We start from the raw sequence: 8,965 nt of genomic DNA on the forward strand, positions 1-8,965 counted from the left end.
AACAGGACAGGAAGTGTGAAACAGCAGGGCCTTCCAGCAGTCGGGGTGGCAGAGTGAAACTATCATCTGCTGAGCATCTTCTGGGTGTCTGGTGCTTTAACATGTACAAACTCATCTACCCTTCACTGCAAGGAGTGGGTACTATTGCGATCTACATTTTACAAATGAAAACTAATGAGACGCAGAGAGGTTAGAACTTGCTCGTGATCACTGGTGTGAGACCATGCCCCGTGGACCCCTCATGTTTCTGCGCATCTCCTGAGCTGACACCGTTCCAGAGTATTTTTTTCAATGATATTTGTGTAGTGAACAGGTTTGGAAGAGACAGTGTCTCCCTCTGGATCGAAGGAAAGGCATACTTACTGCCCATTATAAAAGATTTGGCTTCAGGAAGCTCAGTGTCACTCTCCTGCAACACAACCCACATCAGGTAGAGGTGTCACCTGGCCCCTTTCGAGTAAGCTCCTGGGATATCTGGAGACAAGGGGAAGTGACACAAGAAAATCTTTATGCTCTGGCTACTAGTATCGCTGTGAGAAATCAAGCCCCTGATCTCTGACCCAGGAGCCAGGCTTCGGTCCGGCAGATTCCTATCAACGGACAGGAATTCCTAGAGGGCATGACAACAAGAGCACCTAGATACTTCATAAATCACCATCTAGTTTTAGCTCTTTGGGGGATCCTTGAGAGCTCTGTATCAAAGGCACCTAGGTGGCAGCTCAGGAGGTGTACAGTGGTGAGATCCCAGTATCACATTCTGTAGAATTCTAACCCTCCCTTTCCATAAAGTGGTGTCAGTAGGGATTTCTAATCTCAGGAGTCTGCAGTCTCCCTTTTGTTTATACAGGTCTTTGTTCTCATTATTTACAAACTCTTTTTATCTTCAGCAACATGGGGATGTTAGACAATCACTCTCTCTGTTCGCTGAGGCTACAACAACAGCTGCCAGCACCAGGCGTGAAGAGGAGGAGCAGGAGGCTGTGGAGGAGCGAGGCCTTTCCCACTTACCACAGCCCCAGGGGGCTGCTGTCCCAGAAGGCATGATGATGTGTCTAGCACCTTTCACCAAAGTGATTACTTGCTGTCCTCATAATAGCCCTTCAAGAAAGCTGAGAGCGTGAGTGTCCATTCCAACACCACACTGTGCATTGATAGTGGGTCTGGGGCTAGAACTCATCTCCCTGCCCTGGAACCTTAGTGAGTTCAGAGGACAGTGCCCTGGTTTCAAGAGGAAGAGGAGCAGGAACATCAGCGTGAGGATGCTTCTTTTTGACAACTTCTGGTCATCCTGCCTGGAAGACAGAACCTCAGGAGACAAAGGGCGGGCAAAGTCAATGCCAAGCCAGGCCACGCTTCCTTCCACAAAGGCAGGGCGGAAGAGTGGCGGAAGGAAGGACCAGTGTACAGCAAAGAACTGGGGACTGCCAGTCTCAGAGTCTGACCCGATCATGATTTTGTCTCTCATCTCCCTGCATCCAAAATGTAATGGTGTAGGTGTCTTCAGGCCTGAGATGGTTAGTCCTTCCCTCCCAGAGTCCAGCCAGATGGCTGGTCCCCCTGGCTGAATGGCCCACTGGCAGAGTTTCGAGTGGTGGAAGTAACCTCCCCACAGCCTTCAGCTATCCCTCCCCCAGCCCCCTCCAGCAGCTGTTGCTCTTGTCTGAATAGAGGATGATTGTTTCACTTCTTGACTTCTGGGCACAGATTTACCAAGCTGAGCCCCACTTGTGTTGGAGCCAGAGGTGGCGGGAAGAAAGCAGTTCATTAAAGGCCTACACAAGTTGGGGTTGCCACCATCCCGAACCATGTGAGGAGGACTAGGATAGGCAAGGGAGACCTCTGGGACACAGGCATCCATAAGATAGAAAGGATCGTAGGAAAGCGGGCTCACGGTTTCTTTTCTTGACACGGGTGTTGGCTTGAAGAGACAAGAGACAAGGAAATAGTTGGCTTATTTCTGTCTTGCCCGCTCCTCAGGTGAGCAGCAAGACACCCTAAAGATGCTTTCTTTCTTTCTTTCTTTTTTTTTTTTTTTAAGTGTGGGCATCGGACATTCTCTAAGAACTGGGAACCTCATAGATGGTGCATAAATTTCACCCTTTGGTCAGAAATGGTGTCGATCCACTCAGGATACCTCAAGGGAAGGAAGATTATGGTGAGGGTACACATAGCCTGGGAAACAACTAGATTCCAAAGCAGCTCCAGTCATCAGCATCTTGTTCTCCTCCTCTCGTGTAGTGTCCCTGCTTGACACTGGAAGTCGGCTCTATTCTTCTCTTACCACTAACTGGAAAATTCTCTCCAGAGTCTATAGGCACAGTTCCATGGGTTGCTGGTCTGATTGCTTATTACCCTCAATCCTATTAGGCAGAGCCCTTTGTCCCTGGCTACCTTATCTGTCACCAAACTGTGGGCCTCATTGCTGGCACAGTTAGGGTCACCTCCATGCCACAACTAGCTGGATTTGCCTTCCTGAGTGGGAGGAGGTGAGAAGGGTATTGGACATGGGGCCACCGTGACTAGTGGGTCTGGTACAGAGGGCTTTCCTCTGAAGGTTTACCTCAGCGTTGGTGACAATTCACCTGTGACAGATTCAGTGACCAGGAGAGAGACAGGGCCAGTTTTCTGTGTGAGTGAAATAGGCAACTGCTCCTGTCAGCATTTCCCAAGTCATGTTCTTCAAACCCTGTTATCTTCATACTTTCCAAGCCTCCTAATTCCTGGCCTGCTTCAGACCTACAGAATCAGAATTTTGGAGTTGGGATCAGAGGATCTGCACAGTAAACAAGCTCCTCACATAACTCTGTGGACACTAAACTTGAGGACCTCTGCTCTATGTTCTTCAAGTTTCACTTGAGTTGTAGCCTCTTTCTGGAAAGTTCTTTCTCTGCTATCTCTGCTTAGCAAAATCCTTTCCCACCCCTGGAGGCCAAGTTCAGATGTAGCTGCCTTCATGAAGCTTTCCTTGATTTCATGACTCCTTAACTCCCACTATCTCCTGTTGTTATGAAAGAGGGCAAAAAAAAAAAAAAGAAAGAAAGAAAGAAAAAAGAAAGAGGGCATATTAGGTGTATAAGAATTAAGGTACACGGAGGTGCTGGGGAGGAAAGCACATCTGGGATGGAGCTCTAGGAAGTGATTTATGTTTTACCCCCAACTTTTCATTTGGAATAATTTGAAAGTAAACTATGATGAATCGTAGTATAGCCTTCACCTAGAAATCGTTAATGTTTTAGATTTGCACATATGTTCCCTCTTCGTATACATATATGTAATACACATCTGTACGTATTTGGAGACATATTTGAAATTAAATTGCAGGCATCCTGTCACTTTATACCTGAATGCCACTTCAGCATGTAGCTCCTAAGAATAAGAGCATTCTCTCATTCTCTTGCATAATCATAATACCATTATCACATCCAAGAATTGTTATATTGATAAAGTATCCAGTATCAAACCCATATTGAAAAATTTCAAAAGCCCTCCAAAACATCCTAGATGTTTGTGTTCACACAGGATTCCATTAAGAATCATGGATTTCGGGGTGCCTGGATGACTTAGTCAATTAAGCATCTGCCTTAGGCTCAGGTCATGATCTCAGGGTCCCGGGATCAAGCTGCGAATCCGGCGTCGGGTTCTCTGCTCAGCGAGGAGTCTACTTCTCCCTCTCCCTTTGCCCCTACCCCTGCTCGTGCTCTCTCCAATAAAAAAAAAAAAAAAACTTAAAGAATAATGGATTTCACTTGTGTCTTTTTTTTTTTTTTAAGTCTCCTTTAATCTAGGTTCTAGAATAGTACCTTTGGCTATTTTCCCTAAACATATCGACGTTTTTGAAGAGTCCAGGTCAGTCGTTTCATTTGTAATCTGGATTTGTCTGATTGTTTCTTCATGATTAGATTCATATTCAACGTCTTTGGCAAGAAAGCTCTAGAAGGAATATTGCTTACTTCCCAGTGCATCACATCGGGAGGTCCACGTACCGTTGCCCTGTAATTGGTGATGCTAAACTTGATCACTTATATAAGGGGTGTCTTCTAGAACTCTTCATTGTATTTTTAAATTTTTTTAATATTTTATTTATTTATTTGACAGAGAGAGAGCACAAGCAGGGGGAGAGGCAGAGGGAGAGGGAGAGGGAGAAGCAGACTCCCTGCTGAGCAGCAAGCCCGATGTGGAGCTCCATCTGGGACCCTGGGATCAAGACCTGAGCCAAAGGCAGCTGCTTAACAGACTGAGCCACCCAGGTGCCCTTAGAACTTTTCATTGTAAAGGTACATTTTTCCTTTGAAATGAGTAAGTGATCCGTGGAGTAATTAGGAATGTGCATATTTAACAAGCTCCTACTGGTTTTGAGTGCCCTAAAGTTTGAACCACTGTTTTGCATGTCCTGATGTGAAGGAAGGTCCTCAAAGGCCTTGTCCACCTCCCAAATACAGATTAGGCCTGAGCTGAGCGTGTCTTCACTGGTCACCTCCCACTCCACCTCCAAGTGGCCGCTCCCTCTTGCCTGGCCCCAAATTCCTAGCACAAGAGACACTAGTAGGCCAGATGGGGATATCGCTTTCAACGTGAGGGAGCTTGCTCCCTTTACCGGTGAGGTCATTGGCTTTGTGAAGAAGAGCCCTTAGAAAGGGTCTTTATATCAATCCAATGATTGTACAGATGGGAAATTGAGGTTCAGAGAGGTGAAGTAACTCCCCCAAGGTTGCACAGCTATTCAGGGAGGAACTGGATTTGAATCTGATTTCAGCTGTCGAGCCCATACTTTTAAGCACTATGCTATACTCCCTAATGAGCGCTCATTCCACCTGACTTCAGAATTCCCTCACCATTTTCTTCTGAAGCCTTCTGGGCCCTCAGCATTCCTGAGAGTAAGGAAGCAGGGGCACCGGACTTATTCTCTTTCAAGGTGGAGAGGCGATGCGACACAGAAATCAATTGGCATTCCTGTGGTCTTACAGCAAGCGAGTAGCTGCACAGGGCCGCTGATGGAGAGACTGTACGCTCTTGCTTATGAATTTGATTTTGATTTAAGAGGCAGCTGAGAGCCACTGTGATTTCTGACTGGTGCTTGCTGAATCCAGAGTAGGTTCGGGTTGGATTAATATCACTGTCCTTTGTGCAGGGAAATGCTGCTGCTTGATCATAAACAGGTTTGCAGGGTTTGGTGGAAAAGACCAATGTTGCCTAACAGCCCCTCTGTGCTTGGCACATGTGATTGACCGCCTTTAGGTTTCCGGCTCTCTGTCCAGCCTGTCATGGGGAAAAATGCAACCTCTTCGACTCTAGTTAGCTCCAGAAAACCTCTCACCCCTGCCCTCCGCCCTCCGCCTTCCATTCCCAATAAATAGAAAACGAGCCTTGCGAAGGCGCTCCACATTTGTGTAGCCCACACTTTTCCCTAGTCTCTCAATTCTTCCCTGAGAATGCCCAGTCAGGGGCGCCTGGGGGCTTCAATCAGTTAAGCATCTGACTTGGGCTCAGGTCATGATCCCAGGGTCCCAGGATCAAGCTTCGCATAGGCTTCTCAGCTCAGAGGGGAGCCTGCTTCTCCCTCTGCCCACCCCCTACTTGTTCTCTCTCTCTCTCTCTCTCTCTCTCTCTCTCTCTCAAATAAATACATTCTTAAAAAAAAGAGAGAATGCCTGGTCAAATGCTGCAGTGAAATGAAAACGACACGACAAACAAACCCACAAAAAAACAAGACCGTCTCCTACAAGCCACTTGTAATTTGGGGGTTTATTGCACAGTTTCATCTTTAGTTTCAGGTTGCCCATTTCCTAGCGGCAGAGATATCGGAAAAACATCGCTGCACCTGTTGTGAAGTCTCAGCTACGGCTGGAGATAGACACAGACAAACACATATAGAGTATCATCCCAATTTTAGCATATGTGCTATTGAAGTGAGCACATGTACATATAAAGTATCATCCAAGTTTAGCGTGTCCTGATAAGTTAAAACAGCGTCATATATAGACACAGAAGATTTCAAAGTGGGAGGACTCCGAAGAGGTCACCCGGCAAAGCCCTCCATCCTACTCGTCACCCCCTGGCCAAGAGACCAAAGTTCGGGCAGCTCCAGTGACAAAGTTGCTCACCTGGCTTTCAGAGGCAGCTGGCCTCTGTGACCAGCTTCTATTCAACAAGGGTCTTTTATAAAACAAGGGGAAATCCGCCCTCCTGGTACCTGCTAGGCACTGGGGGCTACTTCCTTCCTCAGAGCAAGGGCTCTCCTTTGCCACCTGGGCCCCAGCCCTGACCCTAGAGGGACTGAAACTTCTAGCACTACAGCCTTGAGCCAGAACCCTGTCTGAGCCTCTGCTGCGCCTCCGACTGCTCCCTTCGAGGGCATGCATCCCTGAGCTTCGTTCTCTGGTTGGCAGGGCTGCCCCACTATATTGCTCCACTCCCCCCTGCCCACCCAGCAAGTACAAGGCTCCGGGGAAGCTGGGCCTCCTCGGGTCCACTGCAGTACCATCACTCTGCTTGCCAAAAGCCATTTGATGCAGCAGGTAAGTAGGCAGTTAGAGAAGGTGCATTGGGTTTCTGAGAGGCACCAGTCTAGCTAAAGCAGAAATAGGCTCTAACTTAATAATCTGCTCATCACACACAGTAAGAGACACCCTGACTTATTCAAAGACACCGTGGGCGGTGCAGGGGATGAATAAGCATGATTCACTGCCACTCTGGCACCCGGGGCACGAGGAATAATAAAACCCAAAGAATTGTAGCCGCCTGAGTAGTAAATTAAGAGATCCAGGGCTCAGCTAGACTCTAGACATCAATGTTACCATGGCGATAAAGGGCCCCAGCGTTCAGCAGCTATTATAGAGCAGGCATCTAATAGGCTAGTCTATGTCACAGCCAAAGCCCAAGGGGCTAGCAAAGAAGACCAATTAGCATATCCATTCATTAGGGGCCTCTGCACACTTCTTCTCTTAATTCCAATTAGTTGTTTGTTTGAACCAACGTCTCCTGCCTGCATTATGCTCATTAGTGCCTTTTAGCCACTGGAAATAGGCTTGAATCTCCACAAGGACCTCACAATTTCCTGAGCCTTCATTTTTACCCCCTAGGGGTCTAGGCTTATAGAGTCACAAACCCATGGCCCTCAGTCCCTCGAAATGAAAGCATCTCTCACTGTACAACTGTACTCGACAGATGGAAACTCTGCTCAGGAATGTGATACGCTAAGGGTTCTTCCTGGAACCCAGCGAAGTAGGGATCCGGGGCCATTATCTGGACCATTCAGGTCAAGGAAAGCCTCTGGCCTTAGCCAGTGAGCCTGTTGGCTATGCCTGCTGGCCACTACTCAGAGGCTAGCTGTTCGGGAGGGGGAGCCTTGGGCACCCAGGACCATACTGGCATCAGCAAAGTCGGGCAGTAGCTGTTCCAGCCTGAAGGACAGCCCTTCGAGGTCCAACCCGCACCCTGCCTATTCCGGGAAGCCTTTTCTGATCTCTGCAGCCCCAAATAAGTTCCCCCTCCTCTCCATACACTTTGAAGATGACACCCTACACTGGGCAGTATTCACGGGCAGCCTCAGGCCCTCGGCTGGCCTGGAGTTTCGGCACCCAGGATTCCAGAGTCCATAGGTCCCTAATGCTGGGAGGGTCTGGGGTTCTTGAGGGTGCCCAGCACTGCCCGAGTGACTCCAGGGGCAAAAAACTCTTAAGCCCCACTGCACGTGACCTCCCAGAGACTCCATGAACATTTAGCGAATCCCTAGGTAAGGAAAGCACACAGCTGCCCTTTGATGGCTCTGGGACACCCTCCCCCTCCGCACCCCACCTCCCGCCGTACATACACACCACTGCGGAAGTGACCCACCAGAACAGATGTCAGACACTAGCCCATCTTCGTGGTGAAGGCAAAGATTCTCTGAAGAATGCTACCATCACTTCCCTCCTTTGGGAACAGGAGGACCCAGTCCATAGTTTTATAGTGCCCGTCAGCACCCCAGTAACCGTGTGGTTTTACCAGCGCAGGCAATCAGGAGAGGAGGCTTAATAGAAGCAGCTGCTCACACCTGCACCCAAGGACTGGGCACAGTTTGAGAGACTGGAGTCATTTGTCGTTGAATCTGCTGTCAAAGCCTCTCCTTGCCTCCATAGCCCCGTTCATTTGCCGATCTGCTGGCCACTTCTGGCTCCAGCCTGCTGCACTGTTTAGCAGATTGCTTTCCACACCCCCTAGAATAGGCAGGAATGGTTTCTCCTGTAGCTAGAGTCTTTTGAGTATGAATTCATACAGATTTCTGTCTTTGAGGTCCTATGGGATTTTGTTATTTTACCCCACCCAACAGCTGGCATTCCAGAAGGCAGCCTGAGTTATAGTCAAAATACATTGCAACTATACTAAGTGTATAGCAAGACCCCAAGTTATCCAGAAGGCTCGGGCGTGGGAGATTCTGGAGAAAGGAATATTTTGTTACCTGAGATCACTTTACTCCAAATCTCCTTTCGTCTTCCCCCTATTGGGGTTTCCCCTTTAGCTTTATTGAGACATATTGACATATAACATTGTCCAAGTTTAGGTGTACAAGGTGATTTGATTCACTTCTACACTGCAAAATGATGATCACCAGAGCGTTAGCTAACAAAACCCTTCATCACGTCACATATGTGCCATTTCCTTTTTATGGTAAGAACACTTAAAGTCAACTCTCTTAGCAACTCTCAAGTGTCTAAGGCAGGACTGTTAACTGTAGTCACCATGCTGTACATTAGCTCTCCCAGAAATTATTCATCTTACACCTGGAAGTTTATACCCTTTTACCAACATCTCCCCAATTCCCCACTGCCCAGCCCCTGGCAATCACCATGCTACTCTGTTTCTATGAATTTGGCTTTTTTAGAGTCCACATAAGTGAGAGCATACAGTATTTGCCTTTTGCTGTCCGACTTACTTCACTTGGCATAAAACGCCCTCAAGGTTCATCCATGTTGTCGATAATGGCAGG

This window comes from Canis lupus, chromosome X (genome assembly GCF_003254725.2).
Source record: "Canis lupus dingo isolate Sandy chromosome X, ASM325472v2, whole genome shotgun sequence".
NCBI classification, from domain to species: domain Eukaryota; kingdom Metazoa; phylum Chordata; class Mammalia; order Carnivora; family Canidae; genus Canis; species Canis lupus.